This window comes from Lactuca virosa, chromosome 1, assembly GCF_052849685.1.
Source record: "Lactuca virosa cultivar CGN04683 chromosome 1, Lactuca_virosa_CGN04683_v6, whole genome shotgun sequence".
NCBI classification, from domain to species: domain Eukaryota; kingdom Viridiplantae; phylum Streptophyta; class Magnoliopsida; order Asterales; family Asteraceae; genus Lactuca; species Lactuca virosa.
In genome coordinates this window covers 217772655-217788614 of record NC_136426.1, presented here as the reverse complement: position 1 = coordinate 217788614, position 15960 = coordinate 217772655, and positions in this window count along the sequence as shown.

The window sequence follows — 15960 nt, the reverse complement described above, 5'->3', positions numbered from 1 at the left end:
ACCCATCTAGATTTCGTCCAAGGCCTTACTCCAGAAGGTTCCATGGGCTGCTTGGTGATTAAGTTGTCCATTAGGGTTTTGACTAAAACCCTAACTGCTCATAGTATAAATAGGACCCTTGGGATATGATTTTCGGCCACTTGTTCTCTTGGAAACCCTAGAGCCGAAAATCATAAGTCCTTACCCTCTCTCATATTGCCCTCTTGCCAATTGGTGTTTGTAAGCCATTAGAGGAGTAACACTTGTGACTCTAAGCTCCAAGAACAAGAAGATTCAAGCAAGCTACAAGAGGTAATCATCTAGATCTGAGTTTCTTATGTCTTATTCGAATTGTATACTCTAGACCTAGGGTTTGTAAGACTTGGATGAATTGCATGTACAATAGAAAAACCTAGATCCTAGCATTAGGGTTCGCATGTGCACATAGGAAAGTTCTTATGGTTCAAACCCATCAGTGGTATCAGAGCCTTGATAGGTTTCTATTGTATTGATGTCTTGTTTATTTGTTTAAGCTTTAAAAATCGATTTTTCTGCCCCCTGACTGACAGACTCGGCGAGTCCCATTGTGGACTCGACGAGTAGGATGAACTCGACGAGTCCATAAGGGGACTCGGCGAGTCGTAGCGTCAAACAGAGGGAATTTCGGGATTTCTTGCTGTTTTGCTTAAGGATACTTACCTAAATCGTTTTAGCTTAATAAAATCCGAATTTTATTACCTTTTTGTCAATATCCTCATCAAAACAAAAGATAATTACCAATTGTTTGAATAATTAATTCCTTATTTGATTATAATTGATTGTTTAAATTAATTGTTGAATTATCTTGCAAGTAATATTGACTAGGTCAAATTTAAATAATCATTAAATTAATTGTTTAATTTATATTATTTGCTATTTGATCCTTTGTGTTTTGAAAAGTTCAAAACTTGTCCTCAAGTTTTGAAATTTACATTTTGTGATTAAAAGTTTAATTTGAACTATTTAAATTTCAAACCTTAGAATTTTTTTACAAGTTTTAAAATTCAACTTTATACTTTATAATATATATATATATATATATATATATATATATATATATATATATATATAACTTAAATGCTAGTCTTACCATTAGTAGGCCTCATTCACGAAGCCGATCTATAAGGGGGGTATAAGGTTATGGCCTATAAATGGTTGTTTAATGGGTGTCCACTCTCACCCACCGCTTCCTTGATTGGTGGAGGGTCGTTAGCCGAACGGGTAGGATAGGGCAAACTTTCCTCATTAAAAGTATAATGAATCTATATAAAGTAACTAAATGTTTTTACCAAATTCCCAATCTTAGTTACCTTAGGGAAAAGTGAATTTGATGCAATTCCATGAAATTACACTTTGTACCCTTGCTAACACGTTAGTGGAGCGTGTGTGGTTAACCGGCACACTAATTGGTTTCTAAGCAAAGGTGGCAAGGGGTGACTCGTTGTTTGTCATAGTTCGATGGAGCGTGTATGGTTAACCGGCACATCGATTAGGTGACTGTAACAATGAGGGCACCATGTATATTTGCATGGTTATTCACACCCGCTTTGTGATCCTCGGCATCCCAGTCGCAAACTAGAGGGGCATATCGAGATTTAAACATGTCATTGAAAAGTTCAATGAATCTCAAAGGATCTAGGAGTTTTTCAATACATTTAAAACTTAATCTCTTTTTCGTTTTTCATGGTGGATAATTAGTGAATCAACATTCACTTACCTTCAAATTATTTGCTTGTTAGATTACGGCATCCCTTTTCTAATTTGTGAATAATGTTGTTGGTTCCTAGCCCTAATTTCTCATTTGGGTGTTTAATTGGGGAATTCATTTATAATCAAACTTTGTTCTTTTTCCCTTTCAGATGTCGAACATCAACAACAACGCTTCTGGTTCAAACTCCTCTGGCTCATTCTCATTCATGAACTTGTGTGGGAGAGTGAACTTTGATGGGTCCAATTTCAATGATTGGATCCGCAACATTCGCATGGTCACTCGCTACGAGGACAAAGAGTATGTTCTCAATGAGAAGCAGAAGGAGATTGACATCAACACTGCCTCTGCTGAAGAGATCGCGGCCTTTGAGGCCCACGAGCGTGATGCCACGAAAGTCCATTGCATCATGCTAGCGACTATGACTGCAGAACTCCAGAAGTCCTATGAGGACATGTACCCCTACGAGATGCACCAAGATCTGCTGGACCATTACCACCAGAGCGCTAGGCAAGAAAGGTACGAGATCATCACCTCGATGATCACTACCAAAATGGGTAATGGAGAGTCCCTTACCGCTCATCTACAAAAGATGCAGAGATATGTCGATCGCCTGCTAAAGTTGAATCTGAACTTTGATGAAGAGTTGGCCATTGATATTATCCTTCACTCCTTGCCTCCCTGCTATAGCCAGTTCCGCATGACCTACCACATGAATAAGGAGGAGGTCTCCTTGAGCAAGCTTCAGGGCTTGTTGAGGACTGCTGAGAGCTACCTCAAGGATAAATCTGTTGCATCAACTCCAACTCCCGCTGCTGCTCCTGTCTTGGCAATAGGAAAAGGGAAGGGTAAGAAGAGGAAGGCTCCCTCAAAGAGCCACCACAAGGGAAAGTCCCAAGATGGTACCTCTTCTAGTGGAACCAAAGTTGGTTCTGCTAAACCCAACTCCAACCCTAAGGAGGCAAAGTGCCACCACTGCCACAAGATAGGGTATTGGAAGAGAAGCTGCCCAGAATATCTGCAGGCCATCAAGGATTGGAAGATCAAGCCATCTTTCGCAGGTATTTACACAATTAAATCTAATGGTTTATCACATGCTACTTCTTGGGTTCTTGACAGGATATGGTTTTCACATATGTTCTGATTTGCAGGGACTAACAAGAAATAGGGATGTGGAGCATGGAAGGATGAATCTGATCATGGGAAACAGAAGATCGTCGCCTGTCACCAAGATTGGAGTATATTCCTTAGTGCTTAGTAATGGATTAGATTTAGATTTAAACAATTGTTGCTATTCGCCAGATATGGAAAGAAACATCATTTCATTTCATGGTTTATATAGACAAGGTTTTAGATATTCATTTGATAATGAAAAGGGTTCTATTTATGCTTATCTTAATAATGTTTTATATTTTGAAGCATTGCCTTGTAATGGAATATATGAAACTGTGATGGTTGTAGATAACTCAGGAAATGATGTGTTGTGTGTCGATTCTTCCAATATTATGGATAAAGCATGCTTGTGGCATTGTCGTCTTGGACATGTCAACAAGAAGCGCATAGCCCAACTCCAAAAGGATGGAGTGTTGGAGTCATTCGACCTTAGGGATGATGACGTGTGCGAATCTTGTTTACTTGGAAAGATGACCATTTCACCCTTCACTGGCACTTGTGCGAGGGGTGAGGGTTTGTTGGATCTCATACATACAGATGTATGTGGACCCTTTAGATCCACCACAAGGGATGCGAACCGCTTCTATGTGACTTTCACAGATGATTACAGCAGATATGGGTATATCTACTTAATCAATCATAAGTCAAAAACCTTTGAAAAGTTCAAAGAGTTCAAGCAAAAAGTGGAGAATCAGTTGGACAGGAAAATCAAGATGCTTCGATCTGATCGAGGTGGAGAGTACCTAAGTCTTGAATTTCACGACTACCTCAAGGAATGCGGAATATTTTCGCATTTGACGCCACCTAGGACACTACAGTTGAATGGTGTAGCTGAGAGGCGTAATCAAACCTTGCTAGACATGGTTCGTTCCATGATGAGTCGTGCTTCACTACCTATCTCATTCTGGGGGTATGCCTTAGAGACTGCCGCCCATATCCTTAACTTAGTCCCTATGAAGAAGGTTACCAAAACACCTCACGAGATGTGGACAGGGAAAGCTCCCTCGTTAGCACATGTCAAGGTTTAGGATTGCGAGGCTTTCGTAAGACGAGAGACTCACGACAAGCTCGAACCTCGAAGTGAGCGATGTATTTTCATCGGCTACCCGCAGAAATCCTTTGGATATCTCTTCTACAGACCGAGTGACAATGTTGTCTTCGTTGCGAGAAGAGGGGTTTTCCGAGAGCGAGAACTCATAAGCCAAGGAGACAGTGGGAGGCAAATTGATCTTGAAGAGCTTCAAGAGTCGAGCGATGAAGGAACCTCTAACATTGGCACTCAACCAAAGGAGGAAACTCCGGTTGAGCCAATTGACGAGTCCTTACCTCATAGACGTTCCGAAAGGGTTAGTGTTCCACCCCAGTTTTATCGTTTTCATATTACTACAGAAGGGGATACATTCATTAGTGATAGTACACTAGTGAATCTGGATGAACCTAACAGCTATAAGGAAGGCATGGCAGGCCCGTAGTCTGCGAAATGGAAAGAGGCTATGGACAACGAGATTCAGTACATGTATGACAACCAAGTTTGGAATTTGGTTGACAATGTACCAGGTTGTAAGACAGTCGGGTACAAATGGATCTTCAAGAAGAAGGTTGGCATGGATGGAAATGTGCACACTTATAAGGCGCGATTAGTTGCGAAGGGTTTCACTCAAACTCCTGGAGTTGATTACGATGAAACCTTCTCACCAGTTGCGAAGATAAAGTCTATCAGGGTGATGTTGGCCATTGCTGCATTTCATGACTATGAAATATGGCAAATGGATGTCAAAACCGCTTTCCTTAATGGGAAGTTGGTTGAGGATGTTTACATGGCTCAACCAGAAGGTTTTGTAAATGCGAAGCATCCCAATAGAGTGTGTAAGCTTGAGAAGTCCATTTATGGACTTAAGCAAGCGTCTCGCAGATGGAATCTTTGTTTTGATGAGAAGGTCAAAGAGTTTGGTTTTCTGCGAAGCGAGGATGAATCATGTGTATATGTCAAAGCCAGTGGGAGTATAGTAAGCTTCCTTATATTGTATGTCGACGACATAATACTCATAGGAAACGACATCCCGACATTGCAGGAGGTTAAGTCCTGGCTCGGGAAGTGCTTCGCTATAAAGGACCTCGGAGAGGCTTCCTATATTTTGGGAATAAGGATAGTGAGAAACAGAAGTAAGAGACTAATAGGACTTAGTCAGAATACTTACTTGGACAGGGTACTAAAACGTTTTAGTATGGAGAATTCAAAGAAAGGGGAGTTACCAATCCAAAGTAATGCCAAGTTGAGTAAGACTCAAAGTCTGAGTACTGAAGTCGAGATAGCAGAGATGAGCCGAGTACCTTACGCTTCCGCAGTTGGCTCGATCATGTATGCTATGATGTGGCCTTCGCTTTGAGCATTGTCAGTAGATATCAAGGGAACCCTGGCAAAGCGCATTGGACCGCAGTCAAGAATATTCTTAAGTACCTTCGGAGGACCAAGGAATGGTTCCTAGTCCTCGGTGGGAGTGATAACTTAAAGGTGCGAGGGTATAGTGACGCCAGTTTTCAGACCGACAGGGACAACTACCGTTCACAATCAGGCTGGGTCATTATCCTTAATGGAGGAGCAATGACTTGGAAAAGTTCCAAACAGGAGACCGTAGCTGATTCAACGTGCGAATCAGAGTATATAGCGGCGAGCAAAGCGTAAAAGGAGGCGATATGATTAAAGAACTTCATTGGAGACCTTGGAGTTGTGCCAGCCATAAAGGAGCCCATGGAAATTTTCTGTGATAATGAAGGAGCGGTTGCCTTGACCAAGGAACCCAGGGATCATGGCAGATCTCGACATATCGATAGAAAATATCACTTTATTCGACATCGGGTGGAAGAAGGACTCCTCTTAGTGAAGAGGGTATCGTCAGAGGATAACCCAGCAGATCCGCTTACCAAGGGATTGAGCAGGGTTAAGCACTTGCAGCACGCTAGGAGCATCGGGCTGAAGGACGATATTAGTTTAGATTAGATAGTTAAGAAATATGTAATAGATAAATTGTAATTAACATTTGATTATTAAATAAAAGAGTATTATTTATTAGTAATGTTACTGTCTTATGTTAATCATTTACCTATTGTTTCATTTTGCATGTTTTGACTTCCTGAATAATTGAATTATTTAATAATAATCAAATTATTCGAACGGTCCACAGTCGTTCATATGTTGGAGGTAGATATGAATGAAGACTATCATGAATTGGTGTGTAGATTGTCTAAAGTGTATTAGACATAGCAAAAGTTTGCTACAACGTTCATGAGTGCTTATGAACTTGATTTGAGCATTGGAATAAACCCACACTTGATGGAATCACTTCATGGAATTTATCACGAGTGATCGCAAGACGATAATATCATATGGTCTTAAAACCAAGATATATGGTTTATTGTTTGCTAATTGGTTGTGCATTGATAATGCGTAAACGCATCAGTAACTTGATGTTATAAAACGCATTGTTGTGTATGATTTGATTAGTGGATAGTAAATGCGTACAAGTCGAAGTTTATATGTTCCTTTTATCCTAAGAGGGTAAAAGCGATATCAGGGCCCCTCGATGATTTGATTTGACTTATGTGTCGGGCACGGTCAGGACTGAATTGATGTGTTCAATTAAGTTCTATGACAAATGAATCTGAGATCGAGAAACTAACTGCTGGACAATAAGTATGACCATGTTCCATGTAATTGTCCACACGATATCTAGAACAGAGGATTATACGATCCCTTATCTAAAGGACAGGTTACTGATAAGATCAGAGTTTGACAACGTCTTTGAGAGCTACGATTGCTAATCGGATAGTGCTTGCATTTGTAGTTACTAGACTTATCCAAGTGGGAGACCGTTGGATTAGTGTCTAAGCCTGTAACTATATTTGGTAAGTATTTGATCCGGTTGTGCATGGTCCTTTTGGGTTGCCTTCACCATAGTAACTTGACAGGGTAATTTGTGGAGAGAGAAAAGATATTATGATTTATTAATATATTATGAGAATAATATGTTAAAGGAATAATCATCTTATTTAATTAATATTAGTCATAAATTAATTGAGAATTAATTTGGTGACTAAAAGAGATTAATTAAATAAAGGGGCTTAAACTGTTAAATGTGTGATAGTTGCATTTTGGGCTAGGAAGCCTTTATGGTTAAGGAATGGACGAAATTGTGGGTAGGAACCCATCTAGATTTTGTCCAAGGCCTTACTCCAGAAGGTTCCATGGGCTGCTTGGTGATTAAGTTGTCCATTAGGGTTTTGATTGAAACCCTAACTGCTCATAGTATAAATAGGACCCTTGGGATATGATTTTCGGCCACTTGTTCTCCTGGAAACCCTAGAGCTGAAAATCATAAGTCCTTACCCTCTCTCATATTGCCCTCTTGCCAATTGGTGTTTGTAAGCCATTAGAGGAGTGACACTTGTGACTCTAAGCTCCAAGAACAAGAAGATTCAAGCAAGCTACAAGAGGTAATCATCTAGATCTGAGTTTCTTATGTCTTATTCGAATTGTATACTCTAGACCTAGGGTTTGCAAGACTTGGATGAATTACATGTACCATAGAGAAACCTAGATCCAAGCATGAGGGTTTGCATGTGCACATAGGAAAGTTCTTATGGCTCAAACCCATCATGAATAACCATGCAAATTTACTTGGTACCCTTAATGTTTATCACCTAATCAATGTGTCGATTACCCAAACGCGCTCCACCGATCTATGATAAATATTAAGTCACCCTTTGCCACTCTTACTAGTCCATGTTAGTGTGCCGGTTACCCACACATGCTCCACCAACGACTTGGTAAGGTACAAAGTGTAATTTCATGGGTTAGCACCAATTTCACATTTTCCTAAAATAACTAAGATTGGGAATTTATAAAAGGTTTAGTTACTTTATATTTTTCATTATACTTTTAATGAGGATTATAGTCCTTGTCCTACCCGTTCGGCTAACGACCCTCCACCAGTCAAGGAAGCGGTGGGTGAGAGTGGACACCCATTAAGCTATCATTTTATAGGCAACAACCTTATACCCCCCTTATAGACTGGCTTCGTGAATGAGGCCTACTAACGGTAAAACTGACTTGCTCTTATATATATATATATATATATATATATATATATATATATATATATATATATATATATATATATATATATATATATATATATATATATAAACTTATAATATTATAAAGTATAAGGGTTGAATTTTAACTTTTAAAACACTAGGGTATGGAATTAAAGTTTTTGAATGTGACTTTACAAATTCCTAAACTTGAGGGCAAGTTTTGAAACTATTCAAAACCTTTCATATTCATAACTTATGAGTTTAATGGTTTATTAAAATGAAGCCTCTTCATTTTATGTAACCTATGGTTCTTTAATGACTTTTAAAGAAGTGACTTTTGGTAATCCATAACTTGAGGACAAATTATGGACTCCATCAATGACATTTAGATCAAGAATTCCACTAACAAACAATTTGCAAATAATTCCTATGATCTTCTAAAACTCATAAGTATGAACATTCATATCAAAAATTTCAAGAATCATATAATCACATATAAACTTGAAATTTTGATAATTACCATTGAAAATGGATTAGCATAGACATTACACCATCAAAAACAGGTTTTATAAGTTCAAAACAGTTTAGGGTAATGTCTCTAGTCCATTTTCAGCAGAAAAACTCGAAAAAACTGCACTCTGGGCCTCCTACTCGTCGAGTGCAAGAACCTACTCGACGAGTAGGATGAATATATGCTTGGACCCGTCAAGTCCCCCCATGGACTCGGCGAGTTCACTCAGCAGAATGCAGATTTTTTGAGTTTCTTCAACAATTTGCATCAAGTATCAAGAAAACAAGCCTAGGCTCTTATACCACTGATGGGTTTTGAGCATTCTAACACTCCTACGGTGTACATGCAACCCTAGAAACCTTGGATCTATGTTTTCTCTAATATTCATGCAAATAAGAATTTTCCAAGGTTTACATCCTAACTAGCATGGTATGGGGTACTTGTAATATAAAAAAACTAGTAGAATGACATACCTTTGTAGTTGCTTGAAACCCTTAAGACTTTGTGAGCCTAGCACCTCAAGTGTGATGCCTCAAATGTTTCACACAACACCACAACTCTTGGAATAACTTAAGAGAAGAACACTTTGAACACAAAATCGGCTAGCCCTCCTTCTCTTGAATTAGTGGCCGATTTTGCTAGCTATGGAGCTTCTTATATAGTGTGCCACATGTAGGGTTACACCATGTAAACCCTAATGTGCATGGCTTTTCATTTTCCCCATGATCCATGGGTTATAACCTCCATGGAGCACCCAATGGGTCCTAGCCCAATCTAGTGAATCATGAACCATAAGCCCACTATATATAAGAATGAATGATTTACAAATCAAACCCCATATATCTAATTAGTCTCTTTTTTATCACAAAACTAATTCCAAATTAATTCTTGATCAACACTAATTAAATAATATGATTTCATATTAATATATTAAAACTTATAATATATTAACAAATCGTAAGTATCCTTTTTCTCATTATCTATCCAACAGTTGAGATGAAGATGCAACCCAAATGGACCATGCCAACCGGGTCAAGTACATACCAGAAATAGTTATGGGCTTAGGCACCTAATCCAACAATATATATATATATATATATATATATATATATATATATATATATATATATATATATATATATATATATATATATATATATATAATGTTCAATACAATTTCAAGGGTTTCCAATCCCCTTGCTTAACCATCACATAATTATTCTTATGGAGCTTTTTCCAAAACCTCCTTATTCTAACATCCAGTATTTCCTTCTACTGGTCTGGTTGACTCTTGCAGACGTTGGCGATGTGCCCTAGCCTTCCGCAGTTGTTACACCTGAACTTCTCACATTTTCCACAATGGTGAAGTCCATAGTTACTGCATAAGGGGAGCCTTCCCAAGTATCCCCTTGGTGAAGTGGTGATCTCACATGAAGCTTCCTTTCCTCTTTATCCTTCCACAAGGGCTAACTAAATTTGCCCTTGACGATTCCTCCCCACTTGTTCTTAAGCTCTTTGGACTTCATATTTCTCTTTATTGGGTTCTGGAGTACACGATCCTTGAGACTAAAGGCTATATATTTAGCGTCCTCATTGGTATTGGGCATGTGTGACTGCACTTCGACTCAGCTATGGGGAGCTAATCCTTGGATATATGTATTGATCTTCTGGATCTTCGAGTTGACCAATTCAGGGCATATGGTGACTAGGTACTCAAAGCGTACTGTATAGAAAGCTAAGTCTGACTCTTTGGTGCTCAAATGATTGAATTCCAGTTCGGATCGTGCCACTTCTCTGCCAGAACGGAATTCTCTAATCAGCTGCTTCTTCAACTCTTCCCAAGGGGTTGCATAGGCTTTGTCTACACCCAAATCCTTGACCTAGATACTCCACCAAATGAAAGCTCTTACCATGAACATGCAAGTTGCGAACTTGATCCTCAGTTTTAAAGACAGTTTTTTCTGCATTACTAGCAAAAATAACTGAATTTTTTTTTAAAAAGAAAAATCATTTTAGTGACGGAATACCTACGGAAAATATGTCGGTAATTTGGGCCGTCGGTATTCCGTAAGTAATTAAGTCAATGTCAGTCAAAGTGGGCTCCGTTGGTAATCTGTAGGAAATCCGTAGCTATTAATTTCCGTAGGTATTCAATCGGTAAATTACCTACGGAAAAATGCCGTCGGTATTCCGTAGGTAATCCGTCGCTAACATTTACCCACGAGCGATTATGCTACGGCCCATTTTCCGTCGCAATTCCGTAGGTAATACCATATACCTACGGAATACCTACGGATTTTGCCGTAGGTAATATCAGATTTTCTAGTAGTGATATAATAGAAACAGCACGTTTGTTTTCTGTAACTTGCTATTTACAACAATGGGGTTGACCTACAGATAGTAAAAATCAAAGATATATAAACAAGAATTAAAATTTAAAAAAAATAAATGGATCTATATATACCGTATATAAGCATCCAGGTATATCAACAATCTGCTCAATCTTTCCCGAAACTGGGAAATGGAAACGATGATAATCCTGCCAGAATTTGTATAACTTCAACTTTTTTTTTCTTATTAAGGCGTTGTATGTTGTTCTTTCTTGCATTTAACCCAAAAGAAAAAAAAACAACAAAATAAAATGAAATATCAAAAAGTACTATGTACCTGTGGTGCGAAGCGAAATATCAATATCTGAGAATGGTAAATTACCTAGGAGACCTCGGATAGAGAATTTTTTACCCTAAAATTAAAAAAAAAATATATCATATTGATTTTACAAACATTTGTTACTTTTCTTTTTCAAAGACAGCAACAAATTCACTAGTGATGGCAATCAATGTTTTACAAGAGTTGTTCAATCAAATATATGAAATATTGAAATATAACAATCATTTAAAACTATGTAATTACCTATTTGCCCATATTTTTACTCCAAAACTCCTTTCCCAAAAAAATTAATGAGTATGGTTAAGTTTGTTTTTTGGAATGTAATGGTAAAATGGGAATTTAGTCTCAGGTGGTTTATTTAGTCTAGAAAAGGAAAATACCTCATGTACAAAACACTTTATCCATAGAAATATCATTACCCATACAAACATCATTTCCTCTTTCAAAAGTTGATCTTGTAGAGCCTCTTCACGCACTCTTGCATCAGCTAGTTGTTGTTCTGCATATAGAATCTGATCGCGAAATTATATCCTTTCAGCTTCTGCAGCAAGTGAAAGTCACTCTTAAACTAAAGCTATAAATGTAAATTCTCAAAGACATGGTAATGAATAATAACCAATATCATACTCATAATGCTAGCTACTTACATCACCCATTTCTTTCCGCAAACAATCACCAAAATGAATAATAACCAACAGATTCAAGTTTTTACTAGATTCAAGTTTTTACTAGATTCAAGATGAATAAGAACCATTGAGTTAACTTTTTTGAATAAACTAATAATCATATATATCTTAAAAGCCTACCCACCAAAATACTCATAATGCCAACTTTGTAATGATATTGATGCTTAGAACTTTTCTCTCTTGATGTATATCACATGGATCTGGTTATTTGGACCCCTTTCTCTGTTCTATGATATAATCTACAACAATTACCAAATAATATCAATGAAATATATAACTTTTTATATAAACCTAAAGCTTGTAACATACATATAGATTAATATTGCCAACTAAGAGTTTAGTCTTGAAACCAAGCTAATTCTCTAATTTTACATCTTATGTTCAGTAAGATTAAAAAAAACTCATTACAGCCTCAAAATAATCTTAATTCCTTCCATAAAACTTCTACCTTGAAGTCCAAATATGTCATGATGTGAGGTTAAAATGTTTACTAGATATGTGAAGCAGAAAAGAACTGAAGATGAATTTTTACCTTCTCGGGTGCTATTTCTTTATTTTATTCTTTTGGGGTCATGAAGAATTTGACCCAACATCGGAATACCGTTCTCTGTGATAATTTCTATGAAGATGACTATTGTTTAGGGCTATCAGCAGCACTGTCGTCTCCGCTAGCACTCTGTAATAAACAATGGGTCGTTGAAGGCCCTTCATCATCTTGCACTGCCCTTACTTCCTCCGGTGAAAATTTGGAAGTCGAAGAGGAGAGGCAATGAGTCACCAAAGAGAAACCCTGAACCGCATTTCTTTACAATTGTACGCGAGTGATAGGCTTATGTACACGTGAAGACACAGGTGAAGAATGGAGAAGTCGGCGGGTCGGAAATTAGGGCTTTTTGGATATATGTTTTGACTCACATCCTAGGAATCGTCTACACAGTCGGAATTATGTTTCACCCCGTTGAGTCGTCCTTTTCTTTGTAAGATCCCAAACTCATAAATGAAACCCACCAATCGCTACCATCTTCCTTGCTTAAAGCCACCGTCTTCACCCTCTTCCTGCCCTTAAGCCACCATCTGGAACCATTGAGATAGAGTAATTGAGAAATGGAGATAGATATGTGAAAAAGCCCTAGTCTCGATTTTGTGTTCAGGGATTCATGTAAGTGCGTTTGGTTAAAAAAAATATATATAACGACATGTGTATACGACACGCGAATATGATGGGTGACCTCCGTGTTTCTAATTTTTTTTGTTGGACGCTAATTTTAGGGAACGGACAAATGTGTGTCCTCTATCCTTCAAATTTTAGAAAGTTGACATTATTTTTAGGACACACAAAAAATGTGTATCGTAAATCAATGTGTGTCATTGTTCGCGTGTCATTAAATGTCTGTTTTCTAGTAGTGATTATTCTGAACTTTAAGGTGATCTAATGTATTACCATGAGCCCCCATAATCGACGTTGTTTGAAAAATAATTTTTCCCCACCACAACGCTTCATTGGACGTTAAATAGGGAATAATAAGAAAGTTCTCCTGCCAGGATTGTAGCTAGCAGTCGCAAGTGGGGTTGTCAATCCCCATATAGATGTATACATATCTTTCTAGCTCTTGCAAGATTAACAATTATAGGTATCGAGGAATGCCAAATTTAATCAAGGCCTTTGGATGAGTATATCAGCTCACTAACGCATTTACCTTAGGTATTTATCTTTTATCATTTATCGTTTATCTGTTAATCCTTTATAGGGATTTCCTATAGCTATACCAATATAAATATTTTTCTTATATTTGATAATTATAACCTTTGATCGCATAATTATTTTGTATATCTAAGTATTCATATACATACCCCAATTATGGTTATTTGAAAAAAGAGTATTTGGGCAACAGTAACAACTAAATACGGTGTATATCCTTATATTAGACCAGCATAACTTCTAAGTACTACGTTATCCTAGGGATTTGGTCATTATAATATCTAGGTATTATCTCTTCCTAGACTATCGGGCATCATGTCTTTTCGGCATAATATCATAGCTTACAACTAGGCATAGTATCTACAACTATGTTATCCTAAGGCTTTAAGCTTTATAAAATGATTTGATATTTATAGACATAAATATATTTTGATAAAACCATTTGATAAGCATATATTCCCCCACGTAAAACATTTAAAATAGTGAAATACGGGCTGTGTACTCACTCTAGTAGCCTATTTTGAAGCATCCGATCCATTGCATCCGAAGCTTCACGCCATCGAGAGGTTGTCCAAAACAGCTTGAGAGGTATAAAGGGAGTTTTTGGAAGAGTGTTTAGGATGAGAAAATCAGAAAGTGAGCACCTCTATTTATAGTGGTGTGCGCGCGACAATTCATACGCGGCGTGCACTTGCTTCGTGGCTCTATCCAGAGCTTGCCACGTGTCGTACTTCTAATGGTCCATGTCTCCCTACTCTTTGACGAATCTGGGTGTCAGGTGTGCGCGATGGGCATGACCTGCATCTGATGTGTGCCCCTAAATATTTTATAAACAATTCATATCTTCCTTATATTAATCTTGTTTCTTACCATCTTTATATATTTGTGTAGCTCTCTACTAGTACTACAACTTTCCTTAAGGCCGCATTGCCAAATTTTGACTTTCATTTTTAACCCATATTTTATACATTTCTAAAAATCGTATCTCCTTCATACGAACTCCGTTTTTGACTTTTTTCTTTTCAAAACCCTTATCTCAAGGGTTACTACGATTTTGCTTTTAGAGACATTAGCCAGAACTCAACCGATTTTTATATGCTATTTTGACGTTAATAGCGTTATTAACGCGATTGGTTTTTATCTTTTATAAAATCATAACTTCTATAATCGGAGTCAGATTTTCACAACGCTTATATCATTGGGATCACTTTGTTATGTACTTTCCAAATACACTAACCTTCGTAAAAATTGATATAATTTGTTGATCACCCATTTTTGACCCTATTATCATCATTTAACTTATCATATTTTCCTTCAATATGAAAAGTTATATCATCATCATTGGTTGATTTTAATCTTTAGTAACAGTTTGAAAGGAAATTCCCGATTGTTACACTAAGCGAGGAAACATGGGAACGAGAAGACCAAATGAATGACAAGTACCCACACTTGTTCGAAGGAAGCTCGATGATAAGATAAAATTTCAGGACGAAATTTCCTAAACAGGGGAAGAATGTGACAATCGAGAGGATTCCATCACTGGCCACCACTAGGAAAGAGTAGGAGAAGTAGATGTAATAGCTTAATATTGCAATATTTGATTTATGAGATATTAAGAATCAAATGTGCCATTACATTTATTGTCAAATCGACTGTTGGGGTCGAAAATATGCATCCAAAAAGTTGTACCGTCTTCAAAGTTGGTTAATATATTAGTAAAGTACTCATCAACGTGATCCCAAGGATATAAGATTCGTAAAAATGCAACTCCAAATAAGCAAGTTATAGATTTTATAAAAATAAAAATAAACCACGTAATTATAGTTAATTACATCAAAATTGTACTTAGAGACTGGTTAAGTTTTGACTAAATGTGCAAAAAGGAGATTCATAGTACTCCTTGAGGTATAAACTTTAAGACAAAGAATGCCAAAAAATGAGATCCGTATGAGAGATATATGACTTTTGTAAAATCATTTATTTTTACCCCCATTCGGCACAAAAATGAAAGTTAAAACTAGATGAAACAACCTAAAAGAGAGTTGTAGTACTCCATACGATCATTACATAGATATAAAGATGGCATAGATCGGAGCTCGCACGAAAGAATTATGATTTTAAAAAAATCATTTTGTGCGTGCGAGGTGCGCACCTATGGTCGTCGCACACTTAGCACCGGATTTGAGAAGATTGTGAGTGACGTGCCCAATTGGGGAAGTGACACGTGGCCTTCTCTAGATGCAGCCACAATGATCAAGCGCGACGTGTAAGATTCTTGCGTGGCACTCACCCAAATTCCATGCCTATAATTAGAAGGCTGAGCAGAATCTCTGAATCACTCTATTAATCCTCGAAGTGGCTTCATTTTGGAGCGGTCCCCGGAGTCGCGAGCTCGCTTCAA